Source organism: Pelobates fuscus, chromosome 8, assembly GCF_036172605.1.
Source record: "Pelobates fuscus isolate aPelFus1 chromosome 8, aPelFus1.pri, whole genome shotgun sequence".
Taxonomy (NCBI): Eukaryota; Metazoa; Chordata; class Amphibia; order Anura; family Pelobatidae; genus Pelobates; species Pelobates fuscus.
In genome coordinates, this window is record NC_086324.1 from 14,563,733 (window position 1) to 14,584,364 (window position 20,632).

Here is a 20,632-nt window from a genome sequence, read left to right on the forward strand (position 1 = left end):
TATCTTTTAAATAAAGAAATATAATGCAAATAATTCATGGGTGCTTAAAAATAAAAAACAAAATACATATTTCAAATGTGACATATCTTCATTTATAAGTTTAGGAACTCTGTACAAACTTACATTTATTTTAGAAAATAATGCATTATATCTCTGATGACAATATAACCACATGTTAATTGTTTACTTAATTATCCCAAATTCCCTTCTTACCCATTCCCACAGTCCCTCGCTGCATTGTTACCCTGTCCTACTAATGGTAAAATGTTAATAAATACCATATACATTACATTTTACTGTAACGAATCACAACAAGATGTGTGCGATGAAACCAGACTAAAATTTAGTGAGTGAAATGTATTTTCTTGCAAAAAAAGCCTCCCCCCAACCATTCTAAATTGGTGTCCTAAAATGTGCTGCTCTTTTGTTCCTATCAAATTCCAATTTGTAAGAAGACCAACCATTTATCAGCGTGCTGTAAATGGTTTCAGTATCCTTGGCTTTCTGTTGATAAAGCTTACACCTTTCCTCTCTGATTACTGCCACTTTCTTATACTTGGCAAAGTAAAAGCCCAACGTACCAGAGAGACATCACTGCAACTGGCCACTTGTATTAGTACGACGGAAAGTCTTTGACCTCTCGATCGTCTTAAGACTGAACAGCTTCCATGTTCCGGGACGGGTCCCTACAGGTAGCCAGGCCTATGATCGTCTTTCCTCTTCTCATTAATATTGCAGATAAACAGCAGTCATGATGGAAGTGGGGTTTCATTTTCCAGTGAGAGAATGCTATATGATGGGAGTTCTGTACAGACTATTCTTGTGTTAAACATAAATGAGGTTATTTGCTAATGTGGGAATTGTGGAGACTTGACAAGGGAATCAGAATTTGTGGGCATAAGCAGCCGAGCTGGAAATATAGCTTAAGTTACAGAATTTTTCCATTTCAGCTATCTTGACATACATTTTGCAATCTCCTCATTTTTTCCCCTCACTTTCTGGTTACTCTATTAGTCAACTAATGGATGCAATCAAGTGTTTTTTGGTTAATAGCACTCTATATAGATGGCTCTCTAATAAAGTTTATTATTAATGAACAATGTGCCGTTAATGTACTCACATGACATTCTTCATTTTACACATAGTATTTGAAATGCAGCATCTTAAATTACTTCTAGTGTTTTTTTTGTTATTTATTCATAAATGTAACTTTTAAAGTTAATTAGGTGTTCTTGTCATTTAAGTTTAACCATACATATAATCAGCCCATTTCACCCCCCCCCCCCCTCCAGTGAAGAAAACTTTGATAGAGGCTATCAGGCAGATCAGCACCTCCTGAACGCAGCATTATGTCACACAGTGTGAGTGACAGCCATAGACAGCATGGTTTGTGCTTCTTTAAGAATGGATAGAGAGAGAGATGAGGCAAGGAATGGGCAGGGCTGCACATAATTATAGTAACTGATCCTGTCCTTCAGTCCCAGACTCACTCACTGCACACACATAAGGGAGCAGAGTCTGCAGAGCAGGGGAGAGACAGGGGGAGCTGCAGGACCCCCTCCCCCAATTACAGCCCTGAATTACCTGGCTGTAGGTGGGATGCCCCTGACCCAGGTATGGTACTCACAGCAAAATGTGGGGAGGGAGGGCGGGGGTCTACCTGTGTATATACGCTGTCATGTGTTGCTTGTTAGAAATACTTTTGCAATTACCCCATTGTAATAAATGATAATGACATTTTTCAAACACTTGTCCATCCTAAAGCGTCAGACTGGGTTAAATGAGAGATAAAGGGATACATTTCAAGTTATTTTTTTCATGAAGCGTTTAAAACTTTTGGATGATTTTGTGACCTGGAGGGAATGACTTAACACATCAAGATGATAAAATAACTATGTCATTTGTATATTATAAATATCCTCATGTTTTTCCTCTCCCAGTTTCCCTTAACTGCCCATCTCTCCAAATAACATGTTAAACTATTGCCGTACTATTTAATATTATCATTTCACCCTCTAGCATTGTAGTGTCTGCACCTTGCTACAAATTGAAAAAAAAATTCTAAAAAATATTAAAATTTAGGGTAATAATTTTGTTTATTTTTTGCTCTTGCTTGAGCCCAAATGTTCATATTTTTTTTTACATTTATACTTTTTATTAACCATTTAAATATAAGAGGGAATTCTCTTTTACTTTTCAAAATTCAAGGAAAATTACCAAAATTGTATTTGTACATATATATTTTAGATGCAAGCAGTGTAAATAAATCAGTGTATTACGGTGAATAAAATATGACTGTAAATGATAAATGCTTTTAAGGGGCTATGTTTGGGGATCATTAAATGCAATATTTGTAACTTCAAGAAAATAATGAGCCTTTCTCGGCTCTACCGCAAGCTGTTCTGCAGCAGCTGCAGTCTTTCACAAGCTTATTTTCAAATGCCTATAATCTCCTGGAGTTATCAAGCAAGGTTTCCTGTTAAAACCAATCTATACAGTAGAGGCAATTTCTGTCAATGGGCTGGAATCTGGCCAATTTTTATTCTCAGACAGGTCTAGTTTAACCCTTGAGTGTGACTGGTTATTCTCCTTATAAATTCTATAGACAGCTGAGACATTAGATGGTCAGCATTTACTTACTTATTTAGCATATTTTGACCCTAACGCTATTTATTGTTGGACCTCACCGCCCGTAACTCCCACTCCTCTTTTAACATATTAAATATAGCAGTTTTGTGTAATAATATGATAGCAGGTAGACTGCTGGGTAGCTTTATATCATCTTAATGTCCGCTCCCCTTAAGGCCTCATCTGGTACATCATTAAAATAGATTTAATATTATTTGCCCATCCTCCTCCTTGTGTTTCTGAATTGCACTTGGCCTTAAAACACTGGACATCTCTGATATAAAGGATTGCTGATGACTTGGCACACTAATGCAAATGCAGTTATCCCTGTAGAAGAGAGGATAACACACCAAGATTAGAAAATTGCCAACGCAAGGTCACTCAGAATTAATCCTGATTTCATCAGGAAAGCAAAAAAAATAAATTATGAAATATTAATCTTGCAAATGGATGGACTGGGGTACATCCAGGTGATATTTATTTATGTAGGGCACTATTATGGTTAATGCGAAATGGAACACATCAAAATATATATTTTTAAATTTCTTTTACCAATTTGCCATACTAGCAGAAGTGGAATACACTACATTTACAAAATATATTTATATATGAATCCTGTATATCGTTTAGATCTTAGGCATAGCAGTTTGAATTTTATTGATCACATTTTGTGTATACTGATTTGCATATAATTGCATGGCATTCTGGGAGTGTAATGTAAATAATGATTGCATTTCTTAAAGAAGATTTTCTTTTACCATATAGAGAGAGTGATAACGATAGACAGACACACAGGCATTAAGTAAATACTGGATCTTCTAACAGTAACAGCCCTTGAAGCAGTTTTGAATGCTACCTCCACTCTTTTAGTGACAAAAAAAGACCTAATTAATGTTTGGCAGTAGTCCATGTTTTATCCAAGAACCCAATGGGAAAAAGTTTGCAAGTCTCTGTATCCACAGGCAGCTGTTTAGGAATTAATTAAGAAGGGATGCATTGGAAGATATGAGCTTGACTTCTTCAATTATTTTCAAAAGAATTGCAATTCGTCTGCATTTTGGCCGATTGGCGTTATCCGGATTCCATAATTAGAAAAACACTTTATGGGTATATCATTAACAAACGACACAAGTAATGGTCAAACAGTTTTGTTTGATTTGTGATTTAGAGTCCGGTATGTCACACTCACAAAAAAAATATATGTATTCCTAAACACCGCTGAATGCAAATGGGAAAACAATAAGCATTCTCTGCTTCCCCAACTACTAGACACCAGGAAATGTGCTCCAGCCCATGTTCCACATGCCTACTATTTGGGACCCAGGAGGCAGATTTGGTGACTGTAACTGTATGTGGCTGTAATTGTATGTGTGACTTCAACTGTAACTGTTTGTGTGAGCCTGTAACTGTATGTGTCTGTGTTTGTTCTGACTGTGCGTCTGAATGTATGATCGTGTGTGTATTTGACTATGTGTCTGTGAATGAGTATGTTTGTTTGACTGTGCGTGTGCATGTGACTGTGTGTATATAATTGTATAATGCTGTGAAATAGGGCCACGGAGCCCATAAAAAAAAATGTCAGATGTGTATAAAGTTTGACCTGGAGCTCAAGAACGGGAGTACACTGTCACACATGTAACCATTTAGCCTGTGACTCTGTGCGATTGTGTGCCTGTGTATGTGTTTGTGCATGTCCATGTTTGTATGTGAATGCAAGTATGATTGCATATCTGTGTATGCATGCATGTCACGTGTCAGTATGTGGGGGACAAAAAATAAGAGGGTTAAGAAATAGGCAAGAGATAAGGGGGTTAAAAGATGGAGAAAAAGTTACGTGGGTTGGAAGACACACAAAGAAAGTGAAAGAAACACACAAGATTTGAAGGGGTTTAGGAGAAACACACAATGAGAGTTAAGAGATACACACAAAGAGATGAGTGAAGGGCCCTGGTGAAAAATTTAATTAAATATATTAATCCCTCTTCTGTATTTACCTGTGTCGGTTTCGTCCATACTCCACAACCTGTATCCTTGATCAGAGTGCCTCCCTCTTACCTCCCATTGGAGCATAGTAAGTGAAGGGGGAGTTACAGAAACAATGTTTACATGTCTCCTACTAATTTGCAATGTGTGTTTGTGTGTGCGTTTATGTATTATGTTCTATTTTCAGAACCTTGCCATAAGTTAAATGTAGCTGTGTTGGTACCAGTTTGAAATTAAAGCAAGTATTCAGTTCCTTTTGTGACAGTGTCTAAGTGTGATCCTTTACAGGAGCCCAGTGACAGAGTCTCAGGGCCTGGCCGCTGGCTGTACTGCTCCTTGGTGTTTGGGATCAGCTACAGAGTTTTAACACCTGTGAGCACCAGAGCTGGGCCTCCGAGCCAAAAAGCATCTTTAAAAGGTGATGCCAGGAGTAGGCAGAGAGATTGCTCCCTGCCAGAGTGGCAGAGGAATCACTGTAACGGAGCTCCAGTACTCTGCATTCTCGGGACCCTGGAGCACTTGAGACCCAGTCGCCGAGGCTTGACTGGGATCACTGAGGGCATTTTCCACACTGGACCAAACACCAAATGACACTTAAAACAGCAACTAAATGTAATACACATAGCACTCACATTTAAGCCCCCAACAGCCTCATTTACATGCAATACATTCCACATACCCTGCACCAATAATGGGCACAGGGTGACCAAAACACAAGAGGAATCTTGGGACCCACAGATAGTGTCTCTCTTCCGTCCCCAGTGACGGTGACTACCGTCACAATCCCTATCTGTCAGAGAAGATGGAGCAGGAATCGCTGCCTGCCAGAGAAGATGGAGCAGGCCAAGGGATCACTACCTGCTTGAGAGGACAGGGCAGGCAGAGGGATCACTACCTCCCAGAGAGGATGAAGGGAGCAGAGGGATCGCTACCGGTCAGAGAGAACAGAATGGGGAGAGGGAGCACTACCTGTCAGAGTGGATGAAGCAGGCAGAGGAATCACTGCCTGCCAGAGAAGATGGAGATGGCAGAGGGATCACTACCTGCCGGAGAGGACAGGGCAGGCAGAGGGATCGCTACCTGCCGGAGAGGATAGAATGGGATCTCTACCTGCCAGAGAGGATGGAGCGGGCAGAGGGATCACTAGCTTCAAGAGAGGATGGAGAGGGCAGAGGGATCGCTACCTACAAGAGAGGACGGAGCGGGCAGAGGGATCGCTACCTGCCAGAGAGGACGGACCGTGCAGAGGGATCGCTACCTGCCAGAGAGGACGGAGTTATAGGGCTACAACTACCATAATTCACAGGAGAGCAGGCTCAAACCATTGAGTGGCTAAGGAGTGAATTTGTCCCTCTCCAAAAGGTGGAACATGTTTTATGTAGGATCTTACTGAAACATTACTAAGTAACATTCCAAGTAAAAATGAGACAAAGTATCTGTCGTCTGCACAAAAATAATATTAGAAAAATTAACATTTAATAAAAACAAAACATTAGTATCTGACCAAGTGCTATCGTATATTTCGTTCCTAAGAGAAGCGGGATATAGTCCATGGCCTGTCATCTTTACTTAATGGTGGCCACGCTTAACTTTGCTGTGGGGGGGGGGGAGAGCTGTATCTGCTGAAATCTTAGCCCAGCCCCCGTTGGGAATGCATTGGGATAAATATTAAAGGACGACTCTGGTGCCAGGAAAACATACTCGTTTTCCTGGCACTAGAGTGCCCTGAGGGTGCCCCCACCCTCAGGGTCCCCCTCCCGCCCGGCTCTGGAAAGGGGAAAAGGGGTAAAACTTACCTTTTTCCAGCGCTGGGCGGGGAGCTCTCCTCCTCCTCTCCGCCCCGTCGGCTGAATGCGCACGCACGGCAAGAGCTGCGCGCGCATTCAGCCGGTCGCATAGGAAAGCATTTACAATGCTTTCCTATGGACGCTTGCGTGCTCTCACAGTGAGAATCACGCAAGCGCCTCTAGCGGCTGTCAATGAGACAGCCACTAGAGGATTAGGGGGAAGGCTTAACCAATTTATAAACATAGCAGTTTCTCTGAAACTGCTATGTTTATAAAAAAATGGGTTAACCCTAGCTGGACCTGGCACCCAGACCACTTAATTAAGCTGAAGTGGTCTGGGTGCCTAGAGTGGTCCTTTAATACTTCCTCCTAAACACCGTGCAGTGATGGTAACTGTTTCTACTGATTGACCTTGTTCATCCTACGATCAAAAGACAAACAGCGGCCTGTATTTAATCTTTTCAGCTGAGGATCCGATATGCTCTGGTATTGAGGTTCTGCAGCAGCTGGGTAATTTGGTTGTGCAGACACACATTGGTGGGTTATAGATACAGTGTGAGGCTACAAGATGTTTTTATGGCCACTGGCCGCATCAATGCCAGCCACAGTCTTTTTATATGTGACTCAGCAATCAATAATGCGAAAAACCTCCATCTACATAATTACGTAACTAATGCATGAATGCATTCAGTGTCAAAGTGGTTTTGATCAGGGTTAGATGCAGACATTGAAGGCTGGACATGAATGTGTTGGCCCCCTGGCTCTCCAAGGGTTAAAATATTTAGCTGGAATTAGAGAACGCAATAAATCACATTTATACAGTACTTGCAACCAGCAAAGTCCCTTACTTAGATTATATGAGATAACCCCCATACATCAATCCTCATACAGGAACTGTTACTAATCAGATTGCCTGATTCCTTAGAGGGAGCGGCTGTTGTATTTTCTGTATGCTTTGTTTAGTATAAGCAGGATATGCAGTATGTACGCCTCATTATATGTGTTGTGTCACGCTGTGTTGCTCAGCGAATGTACTATACGCAGTTAGCAAATTGTCTATGTAAATACTGTTTATATAATGTCAGTGATTTGGGCCAATGATTCTCAATATTAATTTCATAATTATTAGACACTGTTAAGGTATTATCTAGAACAGGCCTGTCCAACCTTAGGTAATCCGAGGGCTGCATGCAAAGTTATAAATCCTTTACATATTACCTTATTACATTAGACCTTATTAGTTATTCAGTCTGCATATTAAGGTGTAGCAGCCGTACAAGATCAAATCTATTTAGTAAAGAAGAATTGTCACTTTGTAGCTAATTGCTCTAGGCTGTGCTGGCATCCCATGTAAAAATTGGGATGTAATATCTAAAGGGGATGCAGTGTGTGTAAAGGGTGCAGTGTGTACGAGGGGTGCAGTGTGTATGAGGGGCGCGTGTGTGTAGTGTGTGTATGTGTGTGTGTGTGTGAGGGGAGCTGGCATCCCATGCAAAAATTGGGATGTAATGTCTAAAGGGGATGCCGTGTGTGTGAGGGGTGCCATGTGTGTGTAGTGTGTGTGAAAGGGGGGCAGTGACTGTGAGAGGGATGTGTGTGTGTGAGGGGTGCACTGTGTATGAGTGGTGCATGTGTGTGTGAGAGGGGTGCAGTGTGTATGAGGGGTTGTATGTGTGTAGTGTGTGTGAGAGGGGTGCAGTGTGTATGAGGGGCGCGCGTGTGTGTGTGAGAGGGGTGCAGTGTGTGTGAGGGATACATGTGTGTGTGTTCAGTGTCTGTGAGAGGGATGCGAGTGTGTAGTGTGTGTGAGAGCTGTGCAGTGTGTGTCTGAGGGTGCATATGTGTGCATGTAGTGTGTGTGTGAGGGGTGCAATGTGTGACTGTGTTATGGGGCCTATATATTGTGTGGGGAGGTTAGAGGAAAACTCATATTTATTTTTATTTTTTTAAAACAAGTAACTTTATGTCCATTCTACATACCTTTTTCTCAGGGAGTGGGGGCCTTGCAAGCCCTGATGGTCCGGTGGTATGCAGTATCTCTAGCCTGCAGCTCCTCTGGCTGTAGGCAGAGTTTAGTCCTCTCGAGAGCTCCTCAGAGCTGTCCAGCTTGCGGGAGGAACATTCACCCTCTCGGCTCCTCCTCTCCCCTCGGCCTCCGCCGCAGCGAAATGCCTTGGAAAGGTGAAGGATCTGTGATTTCTTCACTGGCAGTGAAGGCACGTAGCAAAACCAGCACTTGGATAGCACTGGCTCTGAATAGGCTGGCAGGGGAGATCAGAAGTCCGCCTGTGGCTTGTGTCATTGGACACCCCTGATCAAGAATATCACTCACCCTGTTTGCAGGACGCTTACCTCTGCTTAACAACTGTACTAACAATTTATATGTCTACACTATATCTCTATGTCTCTGCCAGCCTTTCACTTTGTCCTTTAAGAAATCAGTAAAATAAAAAAAAATGTTAGGAAAGGAAAATAACGTACATTGAAATTCTTTTCCCTAGAGCAGTTTAACCCTCATCTCACCTCGCACAGTTTGCACGTCTACATAATCTTTACTATTATACAGTTATCACCCCATACGGAATACTTTAATTTTAGGGGTGTGACTGGGGGTGTGGCCAGGGGCAGACTGTTCTGAGACATTTTAGGTGACTTGCTAATGAAAATTTTACAATTAAAATGTAATTTAGAAGAACAATGTATCTTATTTACACAGACTGATTTCTAGACACATTTATTGTAGTTTAAAGACCCATTACTGGGAGTATTATCGCTGTGGAGCTCTGTTATACACTCAGACACATTACTGGGAGTATTATTGCTGTGGAGCTCTGTTATACACTCAGACACATTACTGGGAGTATTATTGCTGTGGAGCTCTGTTATACACTCAGACACATTACTGGGAGTATTATTACTGTGGAGCTCTGTTATACACTCAGACACATTACTGGGAGTATTACTGCTGTGGAGCTCTGTTATACACTCAGACACATTACTGGGAGTATTATTGCTGTGGAGCTCTGTTATACACTCAGACACATTACTGGGAGTATTATTGCTGTGGAGCTCTGTTATACACTCAGACACATTACTGGGAGTATTATTGCCGTGGAGCTCTGTTATACACTCAGACACATTACTGGGAGTATTATTACTGTGGAGCTCTGTTATACACTCAGACACATTACTGGGAGTATTATTGCTGTGGAGCTCTGTTATACACTCAGACACATTACTGGGAGTATTATAGCTGTGGAGCTCTGTTATACACTCAGACACATTACTGGGAGTATTATTGCTGTGGAGCTCTGTTATACACTCAGACACATTACTGGGGGTATTATAGCTGTGGAGCTCCGTTATACACTCAGACACATTACTGGGAGTATTATAGCTGTGGAGCTCTGTTATACACTCAGACACATTACTGGGAGTATTATTTATGTGGAGCTCTGTGATACACTCAGACACATTACTGGGAGTATTATTGCTGTGGAGCTCCGTTATACACTCAGACACATTACTGGGAGTATTATTGCTGTGGAGCTCTGTTATACACTCAGACACATTACTGGGAGTATTATTGCTGTGGAGCTCTGTTATACACTCAGACACATTACTGGGAGTATTATTGCTGTGGAGCTCTGTTATACACTCAGACACATTACTGGGAGTATTATAGCTGTGGAGCTCTGTTATACACTCAGACACATTACTGGGAGTATTATTGCTGTGGAGCTCTGTTATACACTCAGACACATTACTGGGGGTATTATAGCTGTGGAGCTCCGTTATACACTCAGACACATTACTGGGAGTATTATAGCTGTGGAGCTCTGTTATACACTCAGACACATTACTGGGAGTATTATTTATGTGGAGCTCTGTGATACACTCAGACACATTACTGGGAGTATTATTGCTGTGGAGCTCCGTTATACACTCAGACACATTACTGGGAGTATTATTGCTGTGGAGCTCTGTTATACACTCAGACACATTATTGGGAGTATTATTGCTGTGGAGCTCTGTTATACACTCAGACACATTACTGGGAGTATTATTGCTGTGGAGCTCTGTTATACACTCAGACACATTACTGGGAGTATTATAGCTGTGGAGCTCTGTTATACACTCAGACACATTACTGGGAGTATTATTTATGTGGAGCTCTGTGATACACTCAGACACATTACTGGGAGTATTATTGCTGTGGAGCTCCGTTATACACTCAGACACATTACTGGGAGTATTATTGCTGTGGAGCTCTGTTATACACTCAGACACATTACTGGGAGTATTATTGCTGTGGAGCTCTGTTATACACTCAGACACATTATTGGGAGTATTATTGCTGTGGAGCTCTGTTATACACTCAGACACATTACTGGGAGTATTATTGCTGTGGAGCTCTGTTATACACTCAGACACATTACTGGGAGTATTATTGCTGTGGAGCTCTGTTATACACTCAGACACATTATTGGGAGTATTATTGCTGTGGGGCTCTGTTATACACTCAGACACATTACTGGGAGTATTATAGCTGTGGAGCTCTGTTATACACTCAGACACATTATTGGGAGTATTATTGCTGTGGAGCTCTGTTATACACTCAGACACATTACTGGGAGTATTATAGCTGTGGAGCTCTGTTATACACTCAGACACATTACTGGGAGTATTATTGCTGTGGAGCTCTGTTATACACTCAGACACATTATTGGGAGTATTATTGCTGTGGAGCTCTGTTATACACTCAGACACATTACTGGGAGTATTATAGCTGTGGAGCTCTGTTATACACTCAGACACATTATTGGGAGTATTATTGCTGTGGAGCTCTGTTATACACTCAGACACATTACTGGGAGTATTATAGCTGTGGAGCTCTGTTATACACTCAGACACATTACTGGGAGTATTATTACTGTGGAGCTCTGTTATACACTCAGACACATTACTGGGAGTATTATTGCTGTGGGGTTCTGTTATATACTCAGACACATTACGGAGAGTATTATAGCTGTGGAGCTCTGTTATACACTCAGACACATTACTGGGAGTATTATTGCTGTGGAGCTCTGTTATACACTCAGACACATTACGGAGAGTATTATAGCTGTGGAGCTCTGTTATACACTCAGACACATTACTGGGAGTATTATTGCTGTGGAGCTCTGTTATACACTCAGACACATTACTGGGAGTATTATTGCTGTGGAGCTCTGTTATATACTCAGACACATTACGGAGAGTATTATAGCTGTGGAGCTCTGTTATACACTCAGACACATTACTGGGAGTATTATAGCTGTGGAGCTCTGTTATACACTCAGACACATTACTGGGAGTATTATTGCTGTGGAGCTCTGTTATACACTCAGACACATTACTGGGAGTATTATAGCTGTGGAGCTCTGTTATACACTCAGACACATTACTGGGAGTATTATTGCTGTGGGGCTCTGTTATACACTCAGACACATTACTGGGAGTATTATTACTGTGGAGCTCTGTTATACACTCAGACACATTACTGGGAGTATTACTGCTGTGGAGCTCTGTTATACACTCAGACACATTACTGGGAGTATTATTGCTGTGGAGCTCTGTTATACACTCACACATTACTGGGAGTATTATTGCTGTGGAGCTCTGTTATACACTCAGACACATTACTGGGGGTATTATAGCTGTGGAGCTCTGTTATACACTCAGACACATTACTGGGAGTATTATTGCTGTGGAGCTCTGTTATATACTCAGACACATTACGGAGAGTATTATAGCTGTGGAGCTCTGTTATACACTCAGACACATTACTGGGAGTATTATAGCTGTGGAGCTCTGTTATACACTCAGACACATTACTGGGAGTATTATTACTGTGGAGCTCTGTTATACACTCAGACACATTACTGGGAGTATTACTGCTGTGGAGCTCTGTTATACACTCAGACACATTACTGGGAGTATTATTGCTGTGGAGCTCTGTTATACACTCACACATTACTGGGAGTATTATTGCTGTGGAGCTCTGTTATACACTCAGACACATTACTGGGGGTATTATAGCTGTGGAGCTCTGTTATACACTCAGACACATTACTGGGAGTATTATTGCTGTGGAGCTCTGTTATACACTCAGACACATTACTGGGAGTATTATAGCTGTGGAGCTCTGTTATACACTCAGACACATTACTGGGAGTATTATTACTGTGGAGCTCTGTTATACACTCAGACACATTACTGGGAGTATTACTGCTGTGGAGCTCTGTTATACACTCAGACACATTACTGGGAGTATTATTGCTGTGGAGCTCTGTTATACACTCACACATTACTGGGAGTATTATTGCTGTGGAGCTCTGTTATACACTCAGACACATTACTGGGGGTATTATAGCTGTGGAGCTCTGTTATACACTCAGACACATTACTGGGAGTATTATTGCTGTGGAGCTCTGTTATACACTCAGACATACCAACAATATGGAGCTCTTAGTAAAGAGGGATAGTAGGATAGAAAAGTGAGACAGAGGAATATGGGTCCAAAATAGGGACTGCCCCGCCACAATCTCTCTCCACCTCTATTTATACAGCTCTTTACTTATTGAGTTTTAAAACCCCACTTATTCTAAACTGGAAACTTGTTTGAGCAGTGCCCTCATTTAACTCCTCTTTCTGTTCTCCACAACTTGCGTGCCATAATTTATTTGTTTGATTTCATTTTTATATCCATTGTAAAACCCTGTGGAATAAGTTGGATCTCTGTAAATAACAGTAATATTGATTAAATGAAAACAAGGTCCTTTAATGGCAACTCTTATCTTGGTGACTGAACATCCAAATGATCATTCAGTAACCCCAGTGATCAGACTGGAAGACTGGAGACAGATATTTCCCCCACTTTGGCAGTCAGTGCTCTTCTAAAGATATATTGCTGCCAAAATCCAATGATTTATTATGCATTCTCCATTAAGAAGCACAGACTATCTGAGAATCAGAACATATAAATAGAAGCTGAAATATCTATCTATGAAGCTGCGATAGGACGAATTAAAAGAAGATGGAAAGGTCATCGATTTGCTGCCCCAATGTTATCACTCTCTTCTATACATGCCTTTAACAATTATTTTGTCAGATGCTCCACCACCCTGATTGCCAAGCTAATAAATGACACACATCCTGAAACTACAAATGTGGATCAGGCCGCACTAAATTGTCAAGTTAATTTTTAGACCTGTACCTACTATTGTCATTAAGAAACACCTTAATATTCTAAAAATGAAAAACCAGTCAGACCTGATAATATCCACCATTGTGGCATGCTAAAATAACTAAACTGGTTGTTGCTGGAATCCAGACGCACCCTTCATCTCTCCAGCCTCGTGTTTAAGAGCTTTTCTGGAAAGCTCTCACCATACCTGAGCAGAATGCTCTCCCTGGTTGTTCCCACCTCCTATAACCGCCGATCCAGTACCAGCACTTTATTTAGTCCGATTCTCCTTCTCCTACAAAGCGCCGCAATTATGGAACGATCTCCCGCACAATTTAAAATGTTCCCCAAGCCTAAAATCCTTTAAGAGATCCCTTTCTACATACCTCAAAACAGAATGCACCTGTCATGGTAGATTATATATTTCTTACCTTTTTCTATGTTAAATTTTGTATATATTGTGTATTAATATTGTTTTTGTATTTTGTTGTACCCTATTGTATCAATGCAATGATTTGTGGACCCAGGACATACTTGAAAACGAGAGAAATCTTAATATATCTTTCCTGGTAAAATATTTTATAAATAAATAAATAATGTCGATGACATCAGAAGATATCTGGATCTAAAACTGACTTTAACAGTCACCCAAGAACCCACTTATATCATGCAGACTGTGTTTATCTAATAAAATGTCTAATATGGAGATTCTATAGTCCTACAGTAAGTCTAAATATACTTGATAAGTCGATACTCCATATGACAGATGGCCAGATCAGCATGTTGGGTGAGTTTGAGGTGTGAGGAAAGGCATAAGATACAGAAAGATTCCATTAATGCAGTTTGTAGCATCCGGTTTGTCGGTACTTGAGATAATAAAACCTCATTTTGGGATTGTGGTAATAAGAAAAATCAGTACAAATTGAGATGGCATGTTATTAATCCAAGCAAGTAATACCAGCATGCAATAGCTTGAGCTACAGTATATCTTGCGATATCTCATTTGGTGAATTAAAGAGAATAACTGTAACGTTGGTATACAAGAAAAACATCACAGGTGCCTTAATGCTAAAGAATGGCAGTTCAATTTAGAGTGACTGAAGGTTATCTAAGATATTCAAAGCCGGGTAGGAATTATCAGGATAAGTTTGGCTCATAACCCATGCATGCTACTAAATTAGGAGTAAATGATTATAAAATATTTGATAAAGTAGGAATATGGTCTATTGGTTTAACAGTGAAAAAAACATGCGTGATTATTCCCCCAGGAAAGCACTAAAAAACACACACAAAAAAAACCACACACACAACGTCATTGGAGGAGATGCAGACAGCACCAGTCCGAGACTCCATCAGCCATTGCTGCAGTTTGGGAACTGTAGGCCTCTAGATATCCATCAATGTCCCAAAAGAGTAAAATGCTTTATGTAGGTCAGCATAGTAGCACCACAAATCCGCCACACTCAAAACCCAGTGTCATGCTCCCGAGCAGGTCAGAGAGGAGACGGTTACAAGGGTTACTGGTTAAAACTTTATTTGTGTGAGGGGCAAAATAAGGCCGTATAAGGAATAAAGGGGAAATAAGTCGGTTGAGGTGTGCTGGAACGGACATCGTAGTAGGCCTGTAATAAAAGAGGGCAAAAATTGAATACCTGTCAGAAAAAAAACCAATCAACAAAACCTAATTGCCTAGCTGTATGGGAAATGCCGGACGAGGAAATAGTTTCCCCGCACTTTAACCGGCCCTAATTATGCAGGGGAAGTAAGGTATATTAAATGTGTTGGCCCCCTAGGGTAGACTAAATGTGGGGGAGAGAAGGTAATCAATAGACTGCATGTATAGGTGAGACTTCCTAAGTAAATGCTGCAAGAAGGACATGGTGGTTGTGGAAAAGTATGTGAGACCCAAGAAAATGTGGAAGCGGAATAGCGGCTCAACAACTAGATTACAAAGTTAAAGTGACTAGTGCCCATCAAGTACAGCCTTCCTCACAGTTGTGTTTAAAACAGTTGATCCAAAAGAAGGCGAAAAACCCAGTTTGAAGCGCTGCCAATTTGCAACAAGCTGGGAAGAAATTCCTTCTTGACCCCATAACGGCAGTCAGATTTTCCTTGGACCAAGCAGTAATGGCCCTACCTTGCAGGTTGATGCCCGATTCGTAGTGACAGGCATATAATAAATCTGATAGTGAATGAGATACTTGGATGTTATTGTGAAATCTGTAAATTTGAAAAAACCCTGGAACCTGAAACGTTTTGAATATGCTAATAATCTGGAATAAGGACATGAAACTGCGTACAAATGGTAAAAAACCTGTACAACATGTGGAGTTGTGAATCGGATTGGTAGAGTTGATGCAAGTTAGAGGTGGCAAAAGAAGCAAAACCAAAATGCAGACAACATAGCTACAGGAACCGTATCGGTATACACGAAGAAGGAGCCTCAAAGGGGAAGAAGGCCCGAGCATTGGAAAAAAGAGCCAGACGCGAAAAAAGGACGACCACGCGCTAACCAGGCTGGCAGCCCATGGTCGGGACCCCGAAAGGTGCTGGACGCCAGGATCGGAACCAGCCAGAGTGGCAGATGCCAGTTACCCCAAACTGCCATCTGACACGCGAGAACCGCAGCGAAGCAAGGAAGGGCCCAGGACCCGAAAAATGTAGGAATAGCCAAAGCACCACAGCGTGAAGGGTACCAGACCAAGCCAGAGAGCCCGGGCGGACCATACCACGCCAACGCCTAGCAGCCGAGACCTGCTAGAAAAAACGAATAGGCAGCGCATAAGCGACCCAATGCGTGTGGGTATGTGTATGTGTATGCTGGCATACTAGCTAATACCAAAAGGCGAAACAATTAAAACTAGGTTTGGTGACAGGTGAGGCCCTGCTAGATGCCAAGCGGCGGGAGAGGCTCTATCTATGAGTTGGCGCGAGGAGATAACGTGGCCACTGAACGTTGTGGCGGGGTGTCGGCCTCTCGGTGACAGTTAAACATAGGATTGAATGGGAGTGACAGATGAGGCCCTCCCTATGCCACAATGCGAGGCAACGAACTATGATTTGGCCCGAGGGGCGTAGTACCTCCACTAACCTAAGGCGAAGAAGCCAGGGGGAAATTACCACTATTGGACACCTAGTACCCTGACAGCCAGCAACAGCTAACTAAGAGGGGAGGGTAAAGCGTGAGAGAGGGGACGGTAATGAGCAAGAGAGGGGACGTACTGTGGGAAATGAAAAGAAAAGGGGGGCGGGATAAGAGGGAAAATCGTAGGGGCTGACCGTAACTGGAGGGCAGAGTGAGCCCGGCGGAGACCAGGTGGTCAGGCTGTAGGAGTACACAAGGGAGATAGGAACGGGATGCGCGTGTATAGCCCACAGGTCTCGTAAGGCCAGAACACGTTCCCGGTAACAAAACATAACGCTTCTGGAAAATAACACGGTTATGGCAGGCAGACATGGCCCATCCAAGCGAAGAAACGAAAGCCTGAAGTAAAACGCAGGACAGACCACGTGACGGAACCAAAAATCGCTCGTTAGCAGCAACCACGTAGCTTAAGCGTATCTAAACGATCGTAATGCAGTTCCATAGACTTACGTGTCCCTTTAAATACATACACCATAACTATTAAAGATTAATATACATCGCCAGGATCTGATAGGTGCCAATTTTTTAAAAACATTTTTTTTTTTGCAAAATTAAGTGACTGAAACTAGATTACACAACGATGTGGCATCTAAATCTGACATCACCCTGGGAAGAACTACCCTGATTAGCTAATTAATTATGAACTGCCCTTATGCAGCATATGAATGATACCTACAGCAGATCAACTTGTTACATGCATTGCCCATCAGCATACAGTAGTAAGATCCGTCCATGAACAAGCATGGTGGATCTGGCAGTCCTATCTGTAATAGGTTATAGAAGACAAACTTGTACACATTTATAAAGTACAATTGCCTAGATAATTTTATATTTGTGTTTTTTTTTGTTCTTTTTTACTTAGCCTGCAGCCATTGCTTTCTTTGTTCTAGTGTCCGTGCAGACATTAAGGAATTATGAAGGGGCAGTTTACTGTAAACAAATCTTTCAAAAAGCTAACAGTGATCTCTGTAATAGGTTAGAGCTTGCCTGTCATGTTGGCAGCTACATGGATGCGCGACCGCCAGTGAGTGCGTTAGTGCACGTGCGCCAGCGCCGCGGGCAGCAAGGGGGCTGACAGACGGAAAACAGCGCACAGCAAGCCGAGCCAAAAAACGCGGAGGCGAGCAGAGCCGCAGCAGAGCCGAAAACCTCCCCCCAGAGTCATGGCTGATGGGAGTGGCACGGAGGGCGAAACACAATCCGTCGCTACCTACCCACAAGACAACAGGAAGCAGGATGCCCGAGGATGCCACTAGAAACCCCCGGACGGCAAGAGAGGGAGCCGAGCCTCAGGAGGACTGCGGACAAACAAGCAGCTGGGAAACAGCAATGGAGCCACGAGGACCAGGTAAGTGGGAGGTAAGGACGGCCGAAAATGGCGACATGCGAGTCGCTGAAAAACGTACGGGACGGAGGAAGGTGAGTAGGGGGGGTTTAAATAGGGTAACATGCCCCTCCCACAACTGCAGGCCAAGCCCTTTACATTTGTCGTATTAGACATAACAAATTTACTGAAATAAAGAATAAAGGGCAGTCTGCCACAAACAGGATACTTTGTGAGAAAATACAGGGTTTAGGCGATATGCCACAAACAAGATCTTTAGAAAGTAAATTAATAAAGTATTTTGTATACAAGCAGGCTTGAAGTTATACCAAGTAGTTAGGGATTTCCAGGATACTTTGCAATGCAGCTAGTTACAGGTAAATACCCTTTAGGATAAGACAATACAGGATCATGCAGAGTTGCAGACCATGAAACAGGTAGGTATATTCCAAAATAATATAATGCAGGTTGCTTACAAGATCATGCAGTGATGCAGCAATTGAAGCAGTTAAGATTTTTCAATGAAGGCAAAACGCCACAAATCAGGATTCTTGGAAGCTGATAAGGAAAGTCTTTCGGTAAAATGAAATTCGGGCAAGTTCAGGATGAAGTAATGCAGGTTAGTGCCTTTCAGTATGAGGAAATGCAGATGAGTACAGGATGAGGCACTGCAGGTAAGTTCTCTACAGAATGAAATCATGTAGATAAAATACAGGATATTACCAGGAGATTCTTTATCAGAGCATAGACTTCAATGTCAAGAAGTCCCCTGTTGTGTGCTGGGAGTAGACTTATCAAGCCTCCTCATTAGTTAATCCAGGTGAGGTTATTACGGTGAGTGAATAGATTAGTGGCTAGGGAGGCTACTAGAGAAGAAAATCATGAAGTTCACTTAAAGGGCCAGTAATAAACAAGAAATTCTTACATGTCAGTTTTGAATCCTGACACCCAGGCTGTTCCTGGAGCCATCTCCTTATGCCCATAGATCTTTCCATTAAATCCTGATTCCCAGCTCCACAGCGTCCATAGAGTTGAGAAAGGGGGAAGGTGTTTTTCCATTTATTTTAGTGTAATTGCGTAATGCCCCGAGACGTGTTGTGTCTCTTTTAGCAACAACACTGTCTGAATTTAGTACAAAGTTAGTGCCAGTTCCTCTAAGTACAGCTTGCCACTCTTGCAATATTGACTGTTTTAAAGCTCCAGAGTTTCTCCCTAGTGGGATTTGCTGGGGTCTTCTCATGCCACAAGCTGTCGAGATAAAATTGGCTAATGCAGGCATTGAGCGTCTATTCGTCCTCATCAGTTGTTCGCAACAAATCCCATTATACTAAACCAAACTGACTAAGGGTCACGGGAGTTGTAGTAGAATAATAATAACATAAATGACAACAGGAACTTTATTGCCATTAATGTACAGTCACGGCCTGTGATTTGACATTGGATTTTTTGGGAGCTATTCCGGTTTGTATAGTGTTATTAAAATGAAAGCTTTCGTAACATCCCTCCCTTTGATTGCTGCCTATAAATATCACCTGTGTTTATTACTCGGAGGCTATTGGGTGCAATGTTCTTGGCGTAGCAGCTATTACATTACTGACCTTATTAAAAGAGAACGGTTTGTTCCTTCAGCATCCTCTGGTAGAGATACCAACAATCTGCACTGGGATTGTAGGCTATATAAATATTTTATTGTTATTTGTACTTTGAATTAGTCTTTTCCTCTTTTTTGTATTTTCCCCATTTCCTTTGGACGGTAATATTGTTCCCTTTTATCTTAATTTTCCTGTTGCATTTACCAGTATGCTTGGTGCTTTGTTCACACATTGTCCTGCGCTGCAGTATGTGTTGGTGTCTTTTGAATTACAGTAAGTATATTTAAATATTTATATGATCCTATTATCAGCATATATAATTATTATTATTTATATAGCGCCATCAGATTCCGTAGCGCTGTACAATGGGAATAATGGAAATATACACCTGGTGTCTCTTCCTTGCTCTAAGGAATCTTCAGCTTAAAATAGTTTCTTGTATAATTAACATTACGCTCGGGGGGATTCACTCGCCTAATCCAGACAGTATCTGGGAGTTAGACCATTGGGCAAGTGGGTACCCTATGAAACTACTTACCTGCAATAACAGCAGACATATTTTTGGAGGCAGGATCTGTACCTAGTATACTGTCAGTCAATTATTTTTAGGCAAACTGGAATCTTTTCACTACCGCATTGAATTGATAATATACAACCGAATCATGGGGTGTCTAATTTATACTTCTAGGAACAGCAGTTATTTACTACAATGGGTATAGAAACAGACTTTCCCAATCAAACAATCATAAAGCTAATACCTTTATTGGTAAAGTAGAAATCACTGTTTCGTAAAAGGGATTCATGTTAAAAACTGTCAGCCTTAAAATGTTAACTTCAGAAAATGACCAGTCCTTATAGCAACACCGTGAATGACCTCAGCTACATTAAACAAGAGTTATACATTGTGCTATTCAGTACATTATTGGGAAAACACGCAGTGTATCA

At 41.7% G+C, this 20,632-nt stretch overlaps 1 protein-coding gene across 1 annotated transcript in view; it reads left to right on the forward strand.

Moving 5' to 3' along the window:
* Positions 1–1,239: 1,239 nt before the first annotated feature.
* PLCD4 (phospholipase C delta 4) overlaps positions 1,240–20,632 on the forward strand; it is a 50,373-nt gene continuing 30,980 nt past the window's right edge. The window contains exon 1 of the mRNA XM_063428552.1: positions 1,240–1,614. The gene's annotated coding sequence lies outside the window, so the exon portion shown is untranslated. The remainder of the gene's footprint in view (positions 1,615–20,632) is intronic.